Source organism: Sitophilus oryzae, unplaced genomic scaffold, assembly GCF_002938485.1.
Source record: "Sitophilus oryzae breed Bouriz unplaced genomic scaffold, Soryzae_2.0 scaffold_1442_pilon_pilon, whole genome shotgun sequence".
Lineage (NCBI taxonomy): Eukaryota > Metazoa > Arthropoda > Insecta > Coleoptera > Curculionidae > Sitophilus > Sitophilus oryzae.
Genome location: NW_022146107.1, coordinates 6,065,208 through 6,091,498, shown reverse-complemented (window position 1 = coordinate 6,091,498; position 26,291 = coordinate 6,065,208). Strand labels below are relative to the sequence as shown.

The 26,291-nt window shown below is 31.9% G+C and overlaps 1 protein-coding gene across 17 annotated transcripts in view; it reads right to left on the bottom strand.

Annotated features, from left to right (window-relative positions):
* LOC115877133 (serine/threonine-protein kinase MARK2-like) overlaps positions 1-26,291 on the bottom strand; it is a 136,733-nt gene that overhangs the window by 79,041 nt on the left and 31,401 nt on the right. Inside the window, exon 1 of one of the 17 annotated variants that reach the window (XM_030893278.1) lies at positions 17,887-18,214. The exons of the other annotated variants lie outside the window; for them this stretch is intronic. The gene's annotated coding sequence lies outside the window, so the exon portion shown is untranslated. Of the gene's footprint in view, positions 1-17,886; positions 18,215-26,291 lie in introns of those variants that run through there. 17 annotated transcript variants of the gene reach the window in all.

Sequence of the window (26,291 nt, the reverse complement as noted above, 5' to 3'; positions counted from 1 at the left end):
CACTGGAAGCTTAAAATTATTTTAGTTTCAAGTTAAGTTAAAATAAATAAAGTCAATGGAAGTCCAAAAATTCTCTTAGTTTCAAATATATGTTAAAATAAATAAAGACAATGGAAGTCCAAAATTCTTTTAGTTTCAAGTGTAAGTTAAAGTAAAGTCAATGGAAGTACAAAAATTCTCTTAGTTTCAAGTGTAAGTTGAAATAAATAAAGACAATGGCAGTCCAAAGTTCTTTTAGTTTCAAGTGTAAGTTAAAATAAAGCCAATGGAAGTCAAAAATTTTCTTAGTTTCAGGTGTAAGTTAAAATAGACAATGGAAATCCAAAATTCTTTTAGTTTCAGGTGTAAGTTAAAATAAATAGAGACAATGACAGTCCGAAGTTCTTTTAATTTCAAGTGTAATAGCTCCTGTAACAACCAATATGCGGTATTTAAATTCCAACAAAGTATGACAGAATATTTACTCTTCTTACAAAAAGAGTTTAAAAACCAAATCTTGTTGGCAGCAAATCTAACTTCTAATCGAACTATATCGATATATTAGCCATCCGGCTTTCATCAAGGCTTAAAAAATAAGGACCAACATATGAGCTTGTCCTCTGCTATTTAAAGGAATAAATTATATCACTGTGCAATAAGTTATCATACAATTCTAGAGAGCAAGTACGTATTTCAAATATTCATCTTGTGACCAAGATAAATCAAAAACCAACAATTCACAACCTATTTCCAATACGGTATGATGACAATCAGATTCCATTCTCGTATCATACGTATAACAATCCTTCAGGCCAGCTCGGAATTTTAACGAGACAATTCTATAATAATTCTACAAAAAGTTGAAATAAATCAATGAGAAAGTTCTCATAACTTGTATGAGGTATCTACATACTTCGTTAATTCATTCGGTAAATTATTTCTCAGAGAAAGAACAAAATATTTCAAAACTAGACCTGGATTCCCAGATACAATTTGAATTTTTACTCAAGACTGATAGATAAATTATGTATATTACAGTACCGTACCGACGTTATACAATAAAACGTCTACGCTAGCTATTGTTCAAAGTTGAATAAAGTAAATGAGAAATTAGGCCAATAATAATTAAATGCGAACCTACTCATAATAATACCATAAGATCGAAAAAAACGGCGTCAGTTATGAAATGATCATTGCCAGGGAAATAGTTTCATCGACATCCCCTGCTATTTTTCTGTGCAAGGCACTGAAGTTTTATAAACTGGTCGTTAATACAAATATAACGGAAGATTAATAAATGTAACATTTGTGTCATTTTAAAATGGGACAGAATATACTAAATTCAGTACGAAACAAAACTATTTTTGTATCTATGTACGAAAAAAATTATAAAGTTTTAATAACCTCGGGTGATTATTGTTGCTCGGGCCACAGGCCCTTGGACAGAAACTTTGCCCTCGGTAATTAACAGCCTTATAATACCCTTGATACGTATTAAATGGCATCATTCTTACATCAGTTCTATTTATTCCCCAAAATTATTCATCACAGACTTAAAAAAAACATGTACTAATTACTATTGAGTAGCTACAGTAGTTAGTACAAACGGTTAGTCCTTCAGAATACAGCAGAGCCTGATCGCCTGAGAAAAAAAATACTTTCCTCCTAAATAACCCTAATTAATTTAAAATTAACAAAATATTTTTTATCGTTTAAATTGGTTTTAATAACAATTTGCAACTTTAAAAAAAAATACTTTTTGAATGAATAAATTTGAATACGTTTATAACTGTTTCCATTATCTGTAAAAAAATGATTTACAACTTCGCATATTTAAAGAGAATTGCAAATTTAATTTTTGAAAAAAAGAACATAAAAAATAAAGGTAATTTAATAAAAACGAATATAAAATTGAATTCCATAAATTTCTCTAATTTTCTATTCTAATTGAAACCAAATTGCATTATATAAAAAATGAGAAATTAAAACTCAATTATTATCAAAAAAGTTAATTTGTTTTTGTCAATCTGAATGTTGCCATGTCTGGACCAATCGTTAAAAAGGTTGTACTGGTTTTGGTTTTGACAGGATTTTCAATGGAAGTTAAAAAAATGTTAATGAACTCTAAAACAAATTAAAACTCATTCCTTTTGTTAAATATTGACTAGCAAATTCAATTTCATCATGTTCCCTAGCACAAAAGAAAAAACAAAACCTTTTTAGGATGACTTTCCGTCTGTCAAGGCCCTTTATCTCGGGAACACGTAGGGGTTCGAGTTGAAATTAAAACCATACACTCAGGTCTACGGTCGCTTGAAACTGTGAAAAGAACTTCTACAGCAAAAAGCAAAAGTTATAGCAATCTAACGTTAGCAAACTTCCAAGTTAACGTAAGAAAGATTCAGCAAATGACGTTTTTAATTTGCGCCCTCAATAATAATAATCGACGCTCTCAAAGGGAATCAAAATTTATAGGGTATTTTCCGAGCTATGAAATTTGGAAAGTAGTTACCATCTTATACTACAAGTATAGGAAAAAATCTGAAATACAGGAGTCTTAAATAAGTCCAAATGTTTTCAGGGCTCGTAGATCTTGATAAAAGCAATATATTTTCTCTTTACCGTTTAATAAATCTAAAAGACCGAGATATTTTATTTTGAAAATTTCCAAAAAAAAATATTTTTTGCTAAAAGTTTGAATGAGAACCACTGAATCTTTTCTGGATTTTATTTCTTGTAAATTTAATCCTATTTAATATGTACGCACTTGTCCGTTTTTTATTTTTTAAATGTTTGTTCTCAATGTTGCATCAAAAATTTAATTAAGAATAATAATATTGTAACAATATCTGAGTTATGTTTGTAAGTAAACTCTTTCTCTGAGTTATGTTTGTAAGTAAACTCTCTCGTCTCCTTTATATAAATATTTTGACCTATTTCGTAATTAAAATTACAGGACATGTTTTTGCTGCCGGTCTATTTATAACTGTAAATTCAAATTTTACCTGTTTATTGCAAACGAATCTTCATTAAGAAAACAAAGCTATAAGACAAAAATAACTTTTAGTCGGTAGTAAATTAACAGCAATAAATACACTAGTGTGCGTAATAAATGCCGTTGGAACATCATAAATAATAATTTCTTATGCTTATATGAAATCTTAAATTAGTTTTATGTTTTATTTTTTCGTTAAATACAAATATTCTGGTGTAGTTAAATGAAAATGGCGCCATATTAGGCAAAGAACTAATATTTTAGTTGAGTAACCTGTTGTTTTTACTTTGACTATTGTTAGAGAATTCTTCCCTTATAATTTCTTGTATACACTTGCCACATCACTAATATTTGAAGAAAAAAGGAGAGGTACAACCTTATGAGTGAATTTGTGACATTTGTGAAAAGGTTTGTATTAAAAAGTAGATGAAATGAGCAAACAAGACTCATCAATGCCATTCATAGGCCCAGAAGCTTTCTGCCGCGTTGCAAAAGCAGTCACGAGAATGGTCACAAAATGGTGGGTGGCTAACAAATCTCTAGAATGGTAGACAAATTCACCAGGGCACGAAAAAGTTTCACAAGGTCACTACAGGCGAAAAAGCTCGATAGAGAGTAGAACATTCGCTCTCGTAGAACATTTGAACAATCTCGAGTAGAATATTCGCCAAAATTCTCGGCAGACCTGATAAGAAGAGATAGTCAAAGCTGTAGTGGGTCTACTAACAAGGCACTGTAAGCTGAATAGGCATCTAACATCTAAAGCTAATAAAATTGATGACGAAGAGTGTGCCGGTTCTGACAATCTGAAGAAGAAACGACAGGACACATTTTATGTCGGCGCGACAGCCTGGCAAATATGCGGTTCTTGGTGAGAGGCAGTGATAGGCCATTGCCAGGGAGCTATACGGAGGATTTAGTCTCCAAGTTGCAAAACTTTGTGAAAAGGATAGGACTGGAGAATGTAACCTAAGGATCAGAAGAGGGCCACACAATACATCTGAGAGGATCGCAGTGGATCAGGCCGAGAGCACACCATCTAGGAACCTAATCTAATCACCGATATTTTAAAGAAAAAGAAAATGTGCAACCTTATGAGTAAAACTTTTAAGTTACTAAAATAAAAGGAATACCTAATTCAATACAAAAATCTCGAATTCTAAAATATGGAAATATGGGGTTAACAACAAATATTTGAGCCAAAAGAGAAAATATAAAAACTGGAAATTAAAATGTTCGCATCGCATTCAATTTTTTAGTACGTGCACATGTAAAGCAGGTATTCTAAAATAACTTTCGTTTACATTTTCGATTAAGTTTATACTCGCTGATATAGTCTAAAAATAAGCTGTGTTTACATTTGATATCAACAAGATGAGACTTATATATATTCTTTGTTAATAATTTATTGAGTAATGTTTGCAAATATTGCGATAATAACAATAAAAAGATTTTCCTTTCTGCTACGTGTGGTAAATATATTCAAATCCAATATAATACCATACGATCGAAAAATACGGCATCAAAAACGAGTGAGGAATGATCATCGATGATAATTTTGGCGAGGTTAAGCCCTAGACTTCATTACTTGGCCCGTACTCTTCTTGTAACCTCAGGATCAGAAGAGGACCATAATAGATCTGAGAGGATCGCAGTGGATCAGGTCCATTGCCCCCTCGAAGAATCTAATCTAATCTACATCACAGAGAGCAAGACTGCTTAAAGGAAACGTAATTAACCAAGACATATCAAATATATTGAAAATAGCGCTTAATAATGAATCCAATTTAGACTCATATTAATACAGTGTTATTCATATTTATACGATTGAGCATCTTTCGTTAAATCACGGCTACATAATAATCGTAAAAAAGTTGGGTTTGAGTTAACGACAAAAATAAATACATTTCAAAGTTGGAGAACGAATTTTTTTTCCGCAAATTTTATACGAATGTACATCTTCACAGAGAGAATTGTACCTCTGACCTACATAATTTCTTAGACTCGAACCGGAGCAACTTCAAATAAAATTTTCGCTTGGATAAATTCAGAAAATTTATATTCTCTAGGCAATTTACAAGCAGAAAGGAGGCTGCTTATTATAAGTTCATACATACGTACTACCTTGAACGAAAGCAAATCATAAGGTTCAAAAAGAGTTAATAAAAGTATTAACGCCAAGATATTTACGTCTTATTGGATTTTTTCGTACACATTTAGTGTACATTCGTATACATTCAATCTGTGCAGATAAGTGTGTATGATATGCTGCTCTGTATAAACACCTTTTGGTTAGGTCACATATTCATTTTAAAAATATTTTTTATAATTTAATGAAAAATTTCGTAATGTGTATCTTTCAATATATAGGGTATACCAACAATTTTAGTTTTAATATATCTTCAGAAACAGTTAAGTGTTAAACTTAGATATGTATTGGTTTTCACATATTTATTGTGCTCCGTATCGTATACCGGGTGGTGCATCAGGAAAACACGAGGCAAAACAGGAAATCCCATGCAAATTTTGAACTGTCCAAATATTGGCTCCCCTATTGATTTCACGAGGAAGTCGTAAATAGATTTTTTAAAGGTCTGGAAATTTTGAAAACACATGCTAAATTCGAACAAATTTCCGCAAACCTTTTTTAATTAATTTAAAAAAACTGCATCTATTTTTAAATTAAAACTGAACAGGTAACAATGCAAAACCAGGTAAACGCCAACACACCTTAAGTTGACAACTTATAATTTTGTCAATGTCAAATTATATTTCCTAAATCAATGGGCTTTTGTATAATTTCAATAAGATTTAAATTATAAAATGCGTATGGGGCACACTAACCGTAGGTTAACATAGTAGCGTAGACAGCAGAACAAATTGCATTCAATCATAGGTTGACAACTTAAGGTATGTTAACATTTGCCTGATTTTGCATTGTTACCTGTTCAATTTTAATTTAAAAATAAATGCAGTTTTTCTTAAATCAGTTAAACCCGTCAAAACTGTTCAAATTTGACATGTGTATTCAGCATAGAGGTGGGAATTCTAGTTCTTTGGAAGGAACTAGTTCCTTAGTTCTTGTTCCTCCAGAGGAATAGTTCCTTGAACTAGGTCTTTAGTTCACAATAGTTCCCGACTAACATTGACATCCCCCTTGCTTGCTAATGCGTTTCGTTGTCAGTCAGTACTATTCACAGTATGATCTGTATAATTTTTATAATGTACGGAGATATAACGAGACGTGTAATTGTGTATGTTAAAAACATATGGGTAAGTTTTATTGCAGATAAAAAAAATTAAAAAATTCAAATCAGGATTTAAAAAACTATATCATAAATCAATTGAAGCAAATATTACAAAAATTTTCCAAAAAATTGCATTTTTCCTCACTTCAAGTTTTTTGTTTTTGTCTAAAAATTCAGATTATCTACTTCGTTTTATAAGATATTTCTTAATTTTAGGGACCTAAATTGAAACATTCCCATAAAATATTTAAAAAACAAACTAAAAATAAAAACAGTATCCACGACAATTTTCTGTGGTAATTACGCCGCACCGGCTCGGCTGTGGCAATAGACAAGGCTGAATCCATCGTCGTCGCCTTGTATTATATCTCGGATCTGCCGACTGAATAGATTCCCGTGAACTAGTCTTTCAATAGTTCCTCTATGTCCGGATCCGATAACATACGGCTGGCACTCCCCACGCCTGCCTAGCATCAATCGCGCTGGCTGATCCATACGTAAACTAGTCTTTTATTTAGTTCCTCTAGTTCCTTTAGGTCCAGATTCGATAACATACGGCATACGGCTGGCACTCCCCACTCCTGCCTAGCATCGTAACCTTTGTAACCCTTGTACGTAAACTAGTCTATTTAGTTTAGTTCCTTTAGGTCCGGATCCGATAACGTACGGCTGGCATTCCCCACTCCTGCCTACCATTGGGCTACGCGCGCTAGCCGATCCGTCCCCGTCGCATATTATTCTATATCGGTCACAGTCTGGATCCCGGAATAGGTCCTGAGGAACTAGTCCTTTGAGAAACCAGGAACTAGTTCCTTTCATTCCGGTGTCGGAATAGTTCATTGGAACTAGTTCGTTCAGGAACTACACACCTCTAATGCATTCAGCATACGCAGACCTTTAATAAACCTATTTACGACTTCGCTGTAAAAACAATAGGGGAGACGATATTTGGAAAGTTCAAAATTTGCATGGAATTTCCTATGTTTACAACGCCAAGATAATATTTCAAGTTAGGGGGGTTCCAGATAGAGCAGTTTCGGTGTACCTCAAAAAGTCACATCACTGGATAGATGATACCTGCTACTCCTAATGAGTACTGCTGTATACAAGAAACCATTCATTGTTATAGTATATCTCAATCAAGTATTGTAGTCATCAAGAGACAGTCTGTATTTACCTAAATATAACCCAAAATTCCATTTTAAAGGTCAGAACAGAATCGGATGATTTTTTTGGGAATCTTTACACAAAATCCAGGAAAATAAATATACTATAAAAATTTTCATTGTCATATTTCTTTTGTTTGTATACATAATATACACATCAGTGAATTTTTTTGCTATAAATCAGGAAGTCAGTACACAAGGTTATCAAAACTAGTAATATTTCTTAAGCCTATTGTTGTCTCTTTGAGATAAACCAAAACGTGTATGAGCTTGGAATTAATTCCATTATTTCAAATTTCCCGAATATTTGCGAAAATAAAATAATATCGTCCCCCCCTTGCAATTCTTGGTTAAAATATGATATGTACAGCTGGTTCCAATAAAATTGAATACGATTTAAAACATATTTTTATTATTTCGGGCAGTATATTCTATGATACCAGTTACCCCCATTACTCTACTCATGTCATGCTGACGTTCTGAAAAATGTATTTGCCACTTTGTCAAAAGCAAACTTGTTTTATACAATGTCACAATAACCTTAATATCTCAAAATACTTGACACATAAATATACACTGCCCAAATATTCGAAAAAAATGTGTAAAGAGTCGTATTCATTTTTTTTGGAACCAGCTGTACGTATGTCAAATATTTGCTGTGGCATGACAATATAAATATCCGTTATTAAAGTTTGTTTTTATTAATATTAAATATATCTTTCATAAGGATTTTCACTGTTCCCGGTCATATATAGAATCAATATATTTATAGCTCAAAATAGCTCCATTTATGCAAGTTCCATTCAGACGTCTAAAATGAAAATCTACTACTATTTCCAAATATCGCATTTGTTTTAAGTATATCAGTTTTCGGTATAATTGGCCATTAAATTTTGTATGCAAGCCCATTAAATTTTGAGTTCCAGCAATTACAGCGCTTTCAGATGGAGCGGAGCGTCCGCGACTTCGAGCAAGTACCATGAGTTTATATGAACGATTTCACATGGATCGCGTATGCTCAGTCCGAATGAGCTATATTGAAAAAACCACCGCGCGGACGCTCCGCTCCATTTGAAACCGCGATTAAAAATGAGACAAATTGTAAAATAAAGTTTTTAAGAATTTGGCCAATAAATCCGCTTATAGCCATTTACTGCTTTGACGTCAAATTAGACCATAGAGTATAATAAACAAAAGTAAAAAATACACCTTTTTATGTCCAAAAAATAGCCTCTTAATAAAATAAAGAGACAGCTGTTATGTCCTATCATTTTCTGCTTGGGGGGATTTAATAACATTACTTTTAATTAGAGAAAGTTTAAAATTCATAAACCTATTTATTGATTTCTGCGAACCCAACCGCAGAATTGAAGAAAAAAACTAGATATTTTTTCATAATACATACTTCCTATTCATCAACACAAATGTTTCTATAATATAATTTGATTGCAAAATATTCCGCTGCAAAACCATAACTACAAAAACGAAACAAACATAACATTTTATTATTTCAAATGAAATTAATTATAAATTGAATCATAATGTAGATTAGCGGAATAAAACTAAAATTCGTAATGCTGCAATGACACAACCTTGTAATGGCAAAAATACTTTCAATATACATCACGCGTTTAATGAGATATAGTTAACGCAATAAAAATGTAAATTATAGGGATACGCCGATTTAACTTATAAAACTCATTATAAACCAAGCCGATTGACAGTATATATTATTATATCATTATCATAACCAGTTAATGGTGTTTTGATTCTGGTGCATCATGTTTCATTTTTAAGTTCAATTCGATAATCTATAAGCGATACCAAATAAACTTTTAGTTACGTCATCGAGGGCGCGATTTTTAAATTCATTGCTGCCAACCATGGAGCCATTCGGAGCCGGACTGACTAACTGGAATTTAAATTTCCCGCTGGAGATTCAGGTGGTACTTGGTAGCTCTGCTGTAAAAAATGTCAAGTTGCCACATTTATTTTTTTGTTTTATTTATTTCCGGATATTTTGATTTGTTATGACACTTTAGTTTTGTATTACGAGTTTTTGGTTTACGTGAATTGTGTTGTTATATTTTAAAAATCTTATACTAGCAGATTTAGCAGTTGAAAATTGTTCTTTTTAGAACCTCTTGTAGTACGAGGTGCACAAGATGCCAAAGCAGCTTAACAACCGTTGCAAAAAACTATAGGATATTTTGAACGAAACGGTAATAATGGCCCTTTATGTCCCTTAAGTGCTGCTATGGAGGTGAGTTTTGTTGATATAGATAATGACTGTATGTATTAATAATTAATTCATTTTTGTTTCCTAAAATATTTTGATTAAAAGAAAATATGAAAAATTCAACGCTATGCCGGTCAAGCTTAATCAAGATTATTTGGTATAATCTTATAAACGAGTTGTATGTGTGTTTCACCATCATTTTATTTTGCTAAGACATATCTTGCTGTATTGCTGTGTGTGTTATCACGTGTTCAAGTCTACCTATAATGCCTTCAAGTAACTACAAACTACATACACTCAGTTTTGTGTGGGGCTACCTTTAATAGACAATTCTTCATTAGTTAACGCCTTGCAAACGAAAATTTCCAAATAAAAAACAGCAATATAGGTACTTATATAATGATTTAATTAAATTTCTATTAAATTAATATTAATCACTTTTTACATTTTATAATGAGTAACTTTCTTTAAAAGTATAACCTGGTCAAAAAAATATTTTTAATGATTCTATTCTTAATTATTATAAAATCGCGTATTTATTGCATAACAAAAATGAGTGCATAACGGCAATAGATAGAGAAAAAAGAATCGATATCGATATTGATATATTTTTATAGTAGTTGAAGCCTGGCGCATCCGCCACTACATCAGGAAAATAAAATACATATTTTTTTTTTAAATTAAATGAAAAACAAAAAATCCGGCGACGACAGTTTTTAGAAGAGCCAATTAACTATCTTTTAGTAAAAAAAGCAACTTTCTAGAGCAAGTCGTTACTTCAGTAGAGACGACACAGATAAATTAGGAAGCATTAGCATTTAACATATGTAGATAATAATTTATTAAATATATAATAATATTTAAGAATAAAAGTGCATTTACTTTTTATTATAATTTTATAGTTATTTATGTATCAAGGGAATTATAAGTGTAGTTGATTACCGAGGGCAAAGTTTCTGTCCCGAGGGCCTATGGGTCGAGGGACAATAGTAGTCCGAGGTTAATTTTAGAAAAATTTAAATAAAAAAAAATAATGTTTTTTTTTTTAAATCTTCCGGTATATTTGTATTAACGATGCTTGCCAGGTTACTATTGTATTAATGAGCTGGTTTTAGATTGACGGTTGTTGTTAATCGAGTTCAGTTTTTTGTCAAAAAAAAAAGTCTTTCGTGCGAATTCGGCACATGTTCGAGTACGTTTCCGTTCAAATGGAGGAAATTAAAAATTAAAAAAAGGCTGAAGAAGCACGACAAGCGTTACTTGTTACTTCCGCCTTTAAAAGTGAATCCATTTACCAAAAGGAATATAAAAAATACCTTCAGTGGCTGGACAGGAAAAATATTGTAGCCGGGGATGCCGATGAATCCATTCTCTTGTAAATTTATTATACTGTGACATAATAAACGTAAATAAATTATTAGAGTAGTTAGATGAGTGTGCATTTTCATTTTATATTATTACTCTACGAGTATATTGTACTACATGATTGTTACCATAAAAGGTAGAAAGAATTATGGCATCTTAATAAGGGTGTGCGATTGTTGAAATAAATCCATAATATCAAGATTTTAGGCGTTACTCTGCATAACCAAATAACTTTGTATGGGAATGTCACATCGAAAAATTTTATAGAAAAAAAAATCTTTTTAACAAGCAATCAACCCCATGTCATTTACACCCCGTATATCAAAGATTAAAATCAACAATGCTTATAAAAAAAACAAAGATTTAGAGTTCTCGAAGTCTCAAAAATATTTAAATGTCATTATCTTAAGTAAAATTCAACACTAATTGAACGCATCGGAAAACAGATGATGATAACATAACCCGGTCGCGATGCAAATAAATCAACGTAACTAGAACAGGGGGAACTGATCTGTCGCCCAATTATTTACAATTCTTGTTTATAATTTTTCGTGCAGGCAGAATGTAGGTTGTAGTATAGTTTCATTAAAATATTAATTAACTTTTAATGTATCCTCGTTTGTTGCCAACAATGTAAAAAGTAAACTTTACTACTTTCTGTTGTTTCAATGACTCTGGTCTTGTATTTGTTAGGACACTTCTTAGGCTAGTATCACACTATCAAATTTCTTTGTCAAAGATTTTATGTTATCGAAGAATTTGACAGTGTAATATGTGTGATTTTATAAAATATTGTATATAAACAATGTCAAATTTTTCATCAAATATCTTTTATAAAAGATCTTTGACAAAGAAATCTGATAGTGTAATACTGGCCTTAGAGTCGATCCAGATTTAAAGACAGTTCCAGATCAACCATTTTCTCTAAATAATCACGATACTGTTTACTATCCTAAACTATCATCCAGCTTCTTTAAATAATCAGGATATTCCGCAACCGCTACAAAAAAAATATGAAATAAGTTATATTTTGAAAAATGCCACTGGGTTAAAATCCATACAAAACCAGCACTCAATAATTGCATTTTACAAAAATTAACCTTCTCATTATTCGTATTATATTGAACAATAACACTAATTTGTGTAATACCATAGAAAAGAGAATTTGCTATGTGTAAAAAATAGACTTTAAAATGTCTGTTTGTAAAATCGAAAATCATTGTTTAATATTTTAATAAAACGATATAATTTTAGTAAGTAGAAATTTTAAAAAATCAATACAACCCAACACAATTTTCATGAAAATTAATCAATACAACTAACATGAAGCAAATTCCTGAGTCTATTTACAAGTCTGTTATCAGGCTTAAACTATTATCAAAGATATTAAGTAAAACTCTGAGTATTAGTTATTTATTCGAATTATAATTAAATTAAAATGCCTTCATTGTTTCTTTACATAATGTATTTGACTACGTATAACTAAACCCTATACGCAATAAAGAGTATAGCCCTAATACGGACCATACTAAAGTTATTACTGTTATTAGAATTAATGTTATTTTTTAAGATAAAGAAGAATCACAAAAAACAAGAAAATCAAAGATCTAATATTCAACTCAAGCTCGAACTCAATGTAATCCAGATTCTTTTGATACTTTCAGATTAAATATACTTAATTGAATCGGATAAATCAAATTTATACTTGTGTATTTATGACATCATAGAATTATTATTAGTCGAAAATAATAATTATTGTCCTTTAAAAAATTAGCATGCACAACATGAAGAGCAATTGAACCTATAGATAATTACAGGAAACGTACCTATATGTCATAAGACACAATAAGAAGCCTATAAATAGCCTACTTTTTACTGCAGAAATCGCTTTTAGTCTAATTTGAACAAATTAAAATGTTATTATAGTAAATTAGTACGTCATAATTGTCCCTAATTCCATTATAAGCTATTTTAGACAAAAAGTTTTCAAATAAAAGTTGTAGATAATCACATCCTTAATGAGATAGTGTCCTCCGTTTTTTTCTAAAGCCTGTCATTTTTGAAATATGACACAAACATATGTTTTTTTAAATGGAAACCATAGTTGGCCATGACTTCATAGAAAGCGCCATTTTTTAAGCTTTTCAGCGATATAAGCTATAATATGTTTTTTTCGAAAAATTACTGAGTTATAGCCAATTCTTATAAATTTAAACAATTTCGCTTAGTTAGCCATGGAAACAAGTTTAATCGTCTTTGCACTAAGAAATGTGCATCTGTTATATCCAAACTTTGTAAATTAAAATAAACAAAAATTGTAAATATGAATTTTTCAAATGAAGAAAAACGTGTAGGATTATTGGTTCAACTTTTCTTGGCCATACATTTTTGAGGATACGTTGACCGGTAAATGTTCAGTTTTTTAGAGAATGGTTTTCAAGACATGTTAGAAAAGTTAAATTTAGTTATAGCTAATTCTTATCTTTCTTGACTAATTTCACTTAGATTGCATAGTATTCTTATTCTGTTATGATTTATAACTTATAAAAAGTCAGAATATATTATTAAACGGTTCTTTACAATTTACATTACCCAAACTAAAACTTAAAAAAATAATATCACTACATACACTTTAAGTTATTTTGGAAAATTTTCAAAAAATCCGGCATTGTTTGAGTTGCATTTTTTTAAAACTAAATTACTACCTATTCTCACAGAAGAACCGGTCTACTTTTAAACTTCTCTCGTACCGCCACTTCGAGTGCCTCTCTTAATACCTACATTAATTCATAAGTTTTTTGTAAACCTTATTATTAACCATAGCGCATAAAAAATCTAAAATGGATAGGTCAGGTGATCGAGGAGGTCCATGCACTTAATTAGTCCACCTCTTCCTATCCCTAAGTTTGCATAAATTATGATATAAATAATTTCTTTCTTTTAGGGGCGGGGGGTCATAATGAAAGTCCTGTTGGAACCACTCTCTTGATGCCCGAGTATCTACATGCTTTTCTTCACTTGAAAAATGCATATTTACAATTTTTGTTTATTTTAATTTACAAAGTTTGGATGTGACAGCTTCACATTTCTGAGAGCAACGGCGATTTAACTTGTTTCCAAGTGAAATTGTTTAAAAATGATAAGAATTGGTTATAACTCTGTAATTTTTCGAAAAAAACATATTACAGTTTATATCGCTAAAAAGCTTAAAAAATGGGACTTTTTATGAAGTCATGGCCAACTATGGTTTCTATTTAAAAAAAATATATGTTTGTGTCATATGTCAAAAATGACATGCTTTAGAAAAAAACGGAGGACACAGTCTCATTAAGAATGTGAATATCTACAACTTTTATCTGAAAACTTTTTGTCTAAAATAGCTTGGAATTAGGAACAATTTTTAAAATAGCCGAAATTCGTTTTTTGCGAAATATCTAGTAAGCCATGAATTTTTTCTGAAAGGCGCATATTTATGACCCCACAAAACTGCAATTCTTTCCCCATTTAACCGACTCTCTATCTCCACTAGTTTCCGAGATACCCATAGAGAACATCGTAGGAAACTCACCCTGTATATAGAACTTTAGTAATATAAGCGCCTTATGTTCAATCCTAGTTCCTTTTGCATCTTTATTTAAAATATCTCGTGTCACTTTGACCTTGACTATAAAACAACATCAATTCAGAGGATGGTAACTTAACGTGAGAATTGCAAAATTTTTGATAAGGACTGGGAAGCCTAAGCTTAAGCACAATGCTATCATTTAAAAAATAACATTACATCTTACAGGGTATGTACGACCAAAAAAAATTGTGTAATCGAATTTTATAGTGGCAATCACTAACGTTTTCTTCATTTTTATATTTGACACGCATGGTTGTTTAAACAAAGTAAATTTAGTAGGTGAATAGAAGCGTGTTTTGTAATGAACTCATGATTGAGCCTTATTGTCGGTATTTAGAATATCTAGATTTTGAAGTTAAATTATTTGTTTCTTTTTTAGAAAGAATATTAAAAAATCTGAATATTCAATATTATGTACACAGTAGTACATGAATGGTAGTACATCAGTCATGTACTACTGTGTATTACCAGCAGTAATAAATGCTGCATTACAGAATTAAATCCCTCAAGTGGCAAAGGACGGACAACAGATGGACCACCAAAAATTACACCATGGTATCCACGAGGAATTAGACCTAGAGGAAGACGAAACCTGAGATGGGACCATCATATTAGGAAATTGGCTAAAATGATTTGAGCCGCATAGCCAACAATAGACAGCAATGGGCCCAACTACAAAGAGAGCATCTAAACATCTGAGGAAGGCTACACCATAATTGGAGACGGGTGAATAAGCTGAGAATGTTGATGATGGACAGAGTGTGTAAAAGACCAAAAGCTAAAAAAATTATGAGATAGGCTTTCGACATCCCTACAAAGATATTTATAGCGTGAACTAAAATCATATTAAACATGTAAAGTTCAACAACCATTTTTTTGTGGTAACTCACGTGATCCTTGTTTTACATAAACTAATGCTTTAATATCTTAGTTTCTTGTTTCATTAGCTGATAAAACATATCCAGATTTTGTAATAATGAATCCGTCAGAAAGATATAAACATTATTGTTTACAAAAAAGCATCTCTTATCGTAAGATTCTAATTTTTATCACTATAGACAAAAGATGTACTTTTGTTAGAAGTGTAAAAACACGCTTATGAATGGCTTCAGATATTTTAACATCGCTATGCAAATTTACTTCACACTATTATTGATGTGCTCTATACATTGGTACCCGTATATGTTACACAAATATTTATGTAGCGCAAGATAGAAGACATCAAACACTTCAACGTGATAAATTGTTTGTTTTAAAATAATTTTATATTTATTACTCTTGCAACTTGTTATTAGTAATAATTGATGTCTGGATTTCGTTTAGACGTCTTATCAGAGTTGAACGTCGATCAATAAAAAACTTATATAAAAATATTGATTTCTAAGTGTTGAGATATATAAAAACTGATTATAAACTACTAAGATAAAATATATTTTCAGGAAAATTTTACAATATAGTTCAATAACCGAAACTTTCACTATTTCCGGTAGGCGGTAGTAGGAAAAGCACTTATTTGTATAGACTCACCCTGTATTCCTGTATAACGTTCTAATCCAAGCCTACTTCAATGAAATAATTAAACCTTTAAAAGATACAATTTTCAAATTGTAAACTGCTGTAAGAGGCATATTCTATTTTCTTTTACTAAACTGACATTTTTTACAGATAAAACTAGTACAAATATTATAATATAGTACTTCTTCTTACATAGTTTCGTTCACATTCTATTTCAGGTTCAATGGAATTGTAGTCAACCCTATATATTAAAAGATACAGTTTTTAAATCATTAATGAATCTTATAAAACACAGTGATATAGCGCTTATGTTTTGTTTGCTTTGTTATATTTACCTTTCTTACATATAAACTAGGCAACAATCAGGTAGGTTCGTCTATATTATTTATCTATTTTATAAGTATGCTTCAATCAAGTTGGAGCCGACCAAATATATCACGATACAATTTTTAAAGTTAAAGAACGTCTGTAAAGCTTATGTTTTGTTTACTTTGTCAAATTTGCCATTCTTGCATAGGAAAGGAAACACATAGGGAAACAAACCATGCGAATTTTGAACTGTCCAAATATTGGCTCCCCCGTAGCCTTTTTAAACGTCTGCGTATGCTGAATACACATATACATACACTTCGAATAAACAGATTTTAATAAATTTATGCGTCCTTTTGATATTAAACCAAACAAAATTAATCATAAGGTTGTCTATTTTATATATACCGGGTGGTACATAGGCGTTGGAAACATAGGAAATCCCATACAAATTTTGAACTGTCCAAATATTGACTCCCCTATTGATTTTGCAGCAAAGTCGTAAATATGTTTTTAAAAATATGCGTATGCTGAATACACATGCCAAATTTAAACAATTGTGAACAAGCCAATTTTTCTAATTTAAGAAGAACTGCATCTATTTTTTAAATTAAAACTGAAGAGGTAAAAATGTAAAACCAGACAAATGTCAACATACCTTAAGTTATCAACCTATGATTTTGTCACTTTCAAATTGTATTTCCCTCGGTATTTCCCAAAAGTTAGGTTATTGCCTAATTCGCACAAGTTTTAAATTGCAAAATGCATTTCGGGGACACTACCGTTGGTATTGTAACGTAGTAATGTAGACAGTACAACAAATTACATTTGACAATGATAAAATCATAGGTATGTTGACATTTGTCTGATTTTACATTTTTACCTGTATTTAAAAAATAGATGCAGCTTTGCTTAAATTAGAAAAATTGGCTTGTTCAAAATCGTTCAAATTTTGCATGTGTATTCAGCATACGCAGATCATTAAAAGCCTATTTACGACTTTGCTGCAAAATCAATAGAGGAGTCAATATTTGGACAGTTCAAAATTTTATAGGATTTCCTTTGTTTCCAACGCCGATGTACCCGGTATATATAAAACAGAAAACCTTATGATTAATTTCGTTAATATTATATTGTAAGTACGCTCTACCCTATATATCAAAAGAAGAATTTGAAATGTAAAGAGTCTTCAAAAATACAACGATAAAGCGCTCAGTTTTGTTTGTTACATTTGCTTATCTTACAGATAAAACAGGTAGCCTTATGATTAATTTCGTTTGTATTTTATTTTATGTACACTTCAATCAAATTAGGGTCAAACACCCCGTATTCTCCCATCGAAAAATAGAAACACGCATCATTTCCAATACATAATAACATCAAACCCAACTTTCTTTCGATCGCTAAATACGGCTGTTATATAGGTATATTTATTTCGCTCTTACTCTTTGATTTCCTTTCTTCTTCCGACACTGAACAACAATGAACAACAATAAACAACACGCGCGCACCAATTCCCCGTAACGACATGCGAGTATTTCGCGGTCCAGTTGACAGCGAGCGGCAATTATTTCTTTCGATAACAGACCGTTTCACCGCGACAAAAGCAGAAGAGCTGCCACTACGTTTTGTCTGGCGAACTGACAAGACTGACTGACTATTGACAGAAACAACGGTGTGGCAGCAGCAGGATACTGGTAAATCGGCAGGCTTGATTATGTTAAACGCGACTGTTTCACACCCGCCTGCTAGAGCTGCTCGAACGCAGCGTGTGGCGATCGAGTGCGCGCAGTTGGGAACGCGCTCTTCTTCGCAGCCTCCTGCCGCCGCAGCGGGCGTATATCGAGGCGGGGTTTATGGGGGTTGACTCGAAAGTAAGGCAAAAGGCTCGAATACATTCTATAGGGTTGTCCGAACTGTATTCGGAAAACTTCGGGAACATATTCTACCGATAAAAATTAGTAAAAAAGTTCGTATAAATTGTCCTAAATTGCTTCGTTTCGGAGATACAAGGTGTAGTAGTAAGTTTCATTTTTATGTCGATTTATTCTGAATAATTTCCGAACTAATGTCAATATTTGGATAAAAATTGGTGTCTGGGTGTTTTTTGACAAGAGAAATTCGATTTCGATGCCAGTATGGCTCATACTTCGGGGGTCGCGACTATGTATCGCCATGCTTTTAAGCTATTTGGAAGAGTAAAAACTCTTCGTCCGTACCTGTATTACAACTAATGACTGAAAATAATACATATGTCGTATTTTACGTAATAAAGGTGTCTTGGTAAAAATCATTACGAGTAATGATTCACAAGGTATTTGGAATAGAAATAGCCAATACATGTCATCATTGACAAAAAATTAGACGTGTTTGATATTATTAGACTGAAATAATAAATTCGGAAATGTTTTAATGCTTTAAAAAATTATAATTAATTGAAAAAAATAAAAGGTTCCCAAATTTATCATTTCAGTCAAATAACTCTCCAGTCAACATGTTTTTGTCAATAATGACATGTTTCGACTATTTCCATTCAAAATATCTTGGAACGGTTGCTCGTAGCGATTTTAATGTATATTTTTTCACTAAGTAGGTAGTTTTATACAAGTACAGACAAAAAGTTATTAAACTTCAAAACATTTGTTAAAAACATGTAGGTGGCTCCTTCTACAAGTAGGAGAGTACGTAAATCTTGCTTTTCGTATCTTCGTATCCCCCTTCGTATCTTGGTTATCTTTCAACTTACAACTTATTGAAAAGGTATAAAACTGAGTTCCATAGAGTATTTCACGAATTCAGTGGCGTAACTAGATTTTCGCTGGAAGCTAAGTAAACAAGTTATGATAAATCTGGGTGTAGCATCTTTAGTTTCATAAAAAAGTGACAGTGGCGTGAAAACCGCATCTTTGTATCTCTACTCATACACGGAAAACCCCATAAAACACATGAAAATGATATTAAATTATATTTTCTCGCTCTAAAGACGGTTTAGCCGGTAAATCCACCAACCAACCTAACCTAACCAATTCCACAAAGCAGCCGAATGGAAACCAGCCAATGGATGTTTTTATTTTGCGTTTTTTTTTCCGCAAAAAAATGGCAATCTAGGCCGGTCCGTTAATACACGTCCTAAACTGCCTGAATGGTAAACAAGGCCGCAGCAAATTTGCAACGTAAGCTGCAGGTACCCCTTTTTGGTGAGCGCTCGCACACGTTGGAGGAATAACAGATTAGACGGGCATAGGGGCATAATAAGGAAAACCTACGCAAAGCGGGAAAAAAAACGCCCGTTTAATATTCATTTAATTAGAAAAATTGATTGAACTTGAAATACTATAAACTTGGTAGCTTCCAACAAATGACGCATTAGAAGAAATTCCGAATTATTACGAAAAATATGTATATACAGGGTGCGAATAAATATAAATTCGAAAAAATTAGGAGGTCCAGTGGTACTTATATAATAAGAATAGAGATTTTTCATTTTTTTATTTCGCATGTATATCTACAAAGTTGAACAAATACACAAAGTGCTTATTTAGCATGCTTTTTTTAGAAATGGTTCACACCAAGTTCACACTAAAGTTTTGTCAATTAGTGTGTCGTTATCATAAATAAAATGTTTTTTTTTTAAATAGAATAGTTGAAGAGCAGACTTTCTAGATGCATTTTGTCCATTTTGTCGAATTTTGGCAAACAAAGAAAAACTGCTACGCTTTTTGCAAGAAACTTAGATAAACTAGTATACTTAAAAAATAGATAAAAAAACATAAAAATAGCACGTACACCTACATGTGAAAAATCTAGTTTTGATATCTGAAAAAATTGAAAAAAACTGTTAACGTCCTTTAGACGTGAAATTTCTGTTTATTTTTCTCCTCCCCCGGTCCGTATCCCCAACTACATAAACCCCAGTAGTTGGTATATTTTACATTATACATATATTACTTAAAATAGATTTTATTTAAAACATCTTTTATGCAGAAAGTGTCTCTATTAAAAAAGTGCAAGAGTCTTGCAGCAAGACCAAGATCAATAGCAAGACTACCTAATAGACTTCTAGAGTACCTCATTAATTTTTAAAATTTTATCTCTACAAAGAATACGTAGCAAGAAAAAAAGACAAATAATTGTTAATATTCATTAGAACTGCTTACTAAATTCGTAAAAAACCGCTCTATGCGTATACCTATGTCAATATATGACACTCTTTGCTTGGTATTTGTGCAACCAAAAAATTTCAAAAAAATCACTTCTTGATTTTTTCATAGTTATTAATTTGGACCCTGTAAATTACAAGTACAATGCTTCGTTTCGATTCCATTATCGTTACTATAATGAACGCCCCTTAGCTACCCTACAGTGGTGGTAAAGATAATACCGATAAGTCCATTATTGGTCTGTATATTAACCTAAAATAATTAGGTTGAAATGTGCTAACGGTATTTGTCGTCCCATTGAAGGGTAAATTTGACATTGTATTAGAGGTTAACATGCTATCTAAGAACTTTAATCTAATAAACATACAAGAAGAGATTGTTCGAGCAAATTTAATTTACCCTCCCAGTTTTTTAATTGTTTAAAGTTCTCGTTCAGCAATCTTATATACCGAAAGATCGGCAATTGGTAAATTGTTAATTATTTGATCTTGTGGAAGCTCATTCATAGCGAACGAGAATATTTGTAAAATTAAATTGGTTAATGACTAATATTTAAAGAATATTTTATTTGTTTGCATGAATCAGAAATACAAATAAAACATTTCCAATTTAAAACACTGTCCCACATGTTACCGACAGAAAATCTCATCTCGTATTGAGTCAAACTGCAAATTTATACATGATGCATTATTACTAACAAATTTAAAAACTAATTTAGAATGAGAATCCTCTTCACTATATATCACTAGCCATCACTTAAAATAAACCGGAGGATTATTATTATTGGAGTTTTGCTGCTATATCGTTACCGAATCTACTTCTTAACTTTGGATGTCATTTACAACGTTTGAAACAAGTGTTTTTAAACAACTTTTAAACATACCGAGTTTGCTTAGCAAGTAACAGAACATACCATAACGTGGTATACTGATCCAAAACCAAAGCAGGAACCATAGAAGTATTTGAGCCGAAAACTAAATACTCCGTATCACTAACTAATACTCCTACACCAGCATTGTTCAGGCAGAAATCTACGCTATCGAAAGATACGTATGTACAACTTATCTTAGAGAGAAACTATCGGAAACAAGAAATAGCCATCTTATCCGATAGTCAAGCAGCATTAAAAGCGATCAACTCAGTAACCATCAATTCGAAGTTGGCCAAAGAATGCCTAGAGAAGCTGAACAAATTAGGTAAAGAAAATAAAGTCATCATACTCTGGGTGCCAGTCTACCAAGGGATAGAAGGTCGTGAAAAAGAAAACGATCTAGCTAGAAAAGGAGCAAACATTCCACTAACTGGACCGGAACTGTTGTACTTCCCAAGTGGAAACCAACTTAAAGCGGAACTCAAGAACCTGGAAGACTTGATCCGTAACCTGGAATGGAAATCCTCCAACGGTCTAAGACACTAGCAGAAATTTCTCAGAAGTTATGATCGAAAAAAATCAAAAATTTTCTACAGAACACTATCTCATCAATGAACACCTCAGTAGATTGAAGCTAAGAAACAACGGCGAATGCAGATTCTGTGGGGGAAAATGGAAAAACATCAGAACACCTCATCACTGGGTGCACCGAGACGTAGAGGTGTGTAGTTCGTGAACGAACTAGTTCCAATGAACTATTCCGACCCCGGAATGAAAGGAACTAGTTCCTGGTTTCTCAAAGGACTAGTTCCTCAGGATCTATTCCGGGATCGAGACTGTGTCCGATATAGAATAATCTAAGAGAATAAAATGCGACGGCGACGGATCGGCTAGCGCGCGTAGCCCAATGGTAGGCAGGAGTGGGGAGTGCCAGCCTTATGCCGTATGTTATCGGATCCGGACCTAAAGGAACTAGAGGAACTAAATAAAAGACTAGTTTACGTATGGATCAGCCAGCGCGCTTGATGCTAGGCAGGCGTGCGGAGGGCGAGCCGTATGTTATCGGATCCGGACATAGAGGAACTATTAAAAGACTAGTTCACGGGAATCTATTCAGTCCGCAGATCCGAGATATAATACAAGGCGACGACAATGGATTCGGCCTTGTCTATTGCCACAGCCGGCGCGGCGTAATTACCACAGAAAATTGTCGTGGATACTGTTTTTGATTTTTAGTTTGTTTTTTAAATATTTTATGGGAATGTTTTACTTTAGGTCCCTAAAATTAAGAAATATCTTATAAAACGAAGTAGATATTCTGAATTTTTAGACAAAAACAAAAAGCTTGAAGTGACGAAAAATGCAATTTTTAGTAAAATTTTTGTAATATTTGCTCCAATTGATTTGTGATATAGTTTTTTAAATTCTGATTTGAGTTTTTTTTTAATTTTTTTTATCTGCTATAAAACTTACCTATATGTTTTTAACATACACAATTACACGTCTCGTTGTATCTCCGTACATTATAAAAATTATACAGATCATACTGTGAATAGTTCTGACTGACAACGAAACGCATTAGCAAGCAAGGGGGATGTCAATGTTAGTCGGGAACTATAGTGAACTAAAGACCTAGTTCAAGGAACTATTCCTCTGGAGGAACTAGAACTAAGGAACTAGTTCCTCCCAAGGAACTAGAATTCCCACCTCTAACGAGGCGACAACTATAGTGCTATAAACATTGGTACGACTGATATCGGAGATAGAGAACTAACCTAGGTGTTCTTTATTAGTTTAGATTTTTTCGAGTTATTAAAAAAATAAATTCATATGTCTAATTTCTATCCTTCTAGTCTCATCTTTTGCTTCAGCATTTAATATAAACAATAGCAGGGCCTATAAACGTGCGTTCTGTGACTGTCTCATATTTAACCCAGCATATTTCAATTTTAGACTTTTTATGGGTTAACTATGAGACACTCTTTTCTGCATACTGTCTTTTTAAAGGTACTTTAATTTTTACTTTTGCAGTTGTATCGTTACCAAATGTTTTTTATAGAAGAAATACTTTTGTATTTAAATGGTAGTACTCGTAAATAATAATCGGTAGCCCACTACGGCTTAGGATCGTTGTTTGGAATCCACGTAAACAAATAAACTCCACGAGAATACCCCCAACAATTTTACATAATCGGTACTACACATACACAAAATCTAGTTTTGAAAAATGTAGAGTTTATCAAAGTGAAAACATTCTGATAATATTTACCAAACTTGATAGGCTGAATTAAATGATATTTACTGAAAAATTGGTTTTTACCGGTATTATTTAAATATCCAAAACTATAAGGATACGGTACAACACGTATCGAGCAGTCTAGCTCTGGCATTGCTTTGAATTGTCTGCGATAACGTGCAGTGTACAACGTGTTGTTTGTATAATGGCGAAACAATAAATATAAATTAAAGTGTATATTTTTATAAAAGACAATATTTAGCAATATTTAATATTAGAAATTATTAAAAGTCGACATTTATAATGAGTAAATTAATTTAAAATATAACTTATGTATGATTTTATTAAGGTAAGCTATGTAATTTTCCTATACATGTTAATGTTTGTAATAATGAAGATACACATCTCTCTTCTTTATATTGTATAACAACATTTCAACTTATATTAAATTTAATGATTTCTCCTAACTATCCTAATTGATAAAGTTAAAGAATAAAATAATATAGTGGTTTATCCCTTCAAAAATCTCTCTAATGACGTATAATATATCCTAATTACAGTGATATTAGCCATTTCTATACTATTACACTCTCTGGTGCAAACCCAATTTTCATTTAAGCCATAACTTTCTCTAAAATTGCACACCAAAAAAATAATTGTAAACCGCATCACCTTTCATTTCGATATCGATGGTCAATCAGACAGACAACACCAGGACGCTTCATAGAAATAATTATGATGTATCACCCAGCACCTTCTAACCGTGCATGTTATTTCAGAGTCACCACACTGTGTACAGCGAATTGCAAGTGTAGTATCATTATTAATCAAACGTATTTTGGTGAAAGGTAAAATGAAGATGTATGTTGCAAAAACTATGATTTCAAAATAAAAAATATAAATAAACAAAAAATAAAAGAGGCTTTTCAAATCAAATCAAGTTAATGTATTAATCAGGCATTTGTACAGGGTGTCCAATTTTCGTGTGTCTTGCGTTTTTTCGTTTATGAGTAGAGCTACAAAGATGCGGTTTTCACATCACTGTGCTACTTTTTTATGAAACTAAAGATGCTATACACAGATTTGTCCTAGCCCTCTTAATTCCTGAAATACAGGGCGAAATTGAAAATGTTGCATTTTTCGACCCCCTTTCATACTTTACAACTTATCGAAAACGTGAAAACTGAGTCACATAAAGTTTTTCACGTAGAATTCAGTGGTGTAACTAGATTTTTGTTGCGAGCTGTCGTTCTTGAAATATGACCCAAACTTATATTTTTTTTTAAATAGGATACCCTGTATATTATTTCTTTCATTTGCCTTGTTATGAGCTTTCTAAAAATATAACACACTCTATATTTATTTTCATAAACACGGTAAAAAAAGCATTTCTTAACATTTTAACATAGGCTTTTTAAAATAGGTAATCAAAGCAACCAAATAATTTATTCGACGTCAAATTTTGGTTATTGGTTATTCCCCACTAGTTTCTGTGTATTGAATCATTGCAGAAGTGCATTAGGAAAATACAAACATGAGGAAAATTTTGTTGATGTTTGACCATAAAAATCTTAAAAATAAAGAAGTTGTCTAAAAATGTGCTACAATACGGATATAGTATAATCCTTTATCTTTAATTTCCTTCTTCATTTATGTAAAAATACCTAGCCAGTTTTACATAAAACGTTAAATGCCGAACGCTATTTTGCTACCTTTTCGGACTAGTGAAATGGACTCTTAAAAATATTTTTAACACTGCACGCGCGTTTCGCTAATCACACGGTAACGGTATATGCTAACATTAGCATCGTCAGCAGATGATTAAAACTCTAAACTTAGTTATAATCACCTGCAAATTATGCCAAAATGGTTAGCGAAGCGCGCGCCTAGTGTTTAATAGTAAAGTGTTTTGGTGTATTGTGGTGAATTAGTGTTTTATTTTGCTGTTGTAGTTTCCAACCCCCAACTATAATCTAGTATAGATATTATATATTATACTTCTTCGTATTGCAGTTTTAAAATTTAACAACGACCTGAAATAATAACTCGAAGAATCGCTATCAAAAACTTCAAAGACATAGTAGAGCTCGAATTAAAATGTTATATCTTCACCTAATATAACGTGGTTTTTACTGGATAATTCTGAATTTCAAAAGTTAGTGTAATTATCGATTGAATTCTATATTATATAAGATAATAAGTAAAAATAAATAAAAAAAACTATATAATCAAATAATTATAATGAAAACAACACAGATAGAGAATATAAATGTTGTACGACACTAACATTTCCTTATAAAAACATATTTGTATTACATGCTTCTATATAAATCCTTCCTTTCAACATTTTTAGATAAGCTTCTTATCTACTACGTTATGTTTGTAATTAACTGTAAAAACGCGCCTTTAGAATACAAGATTATAAAAACAATTAAACATAACAAACACGAGAAAACGTCTGTACAAATATATCAAAACTTTAAGCAAGAAATAACTTAGGAAGAATGATATCATCTATTTTAAAATACGTACGAGTATATTGCCTAAAGCCTCATTCAGAACGCTAAAATTAATGGAATAAAT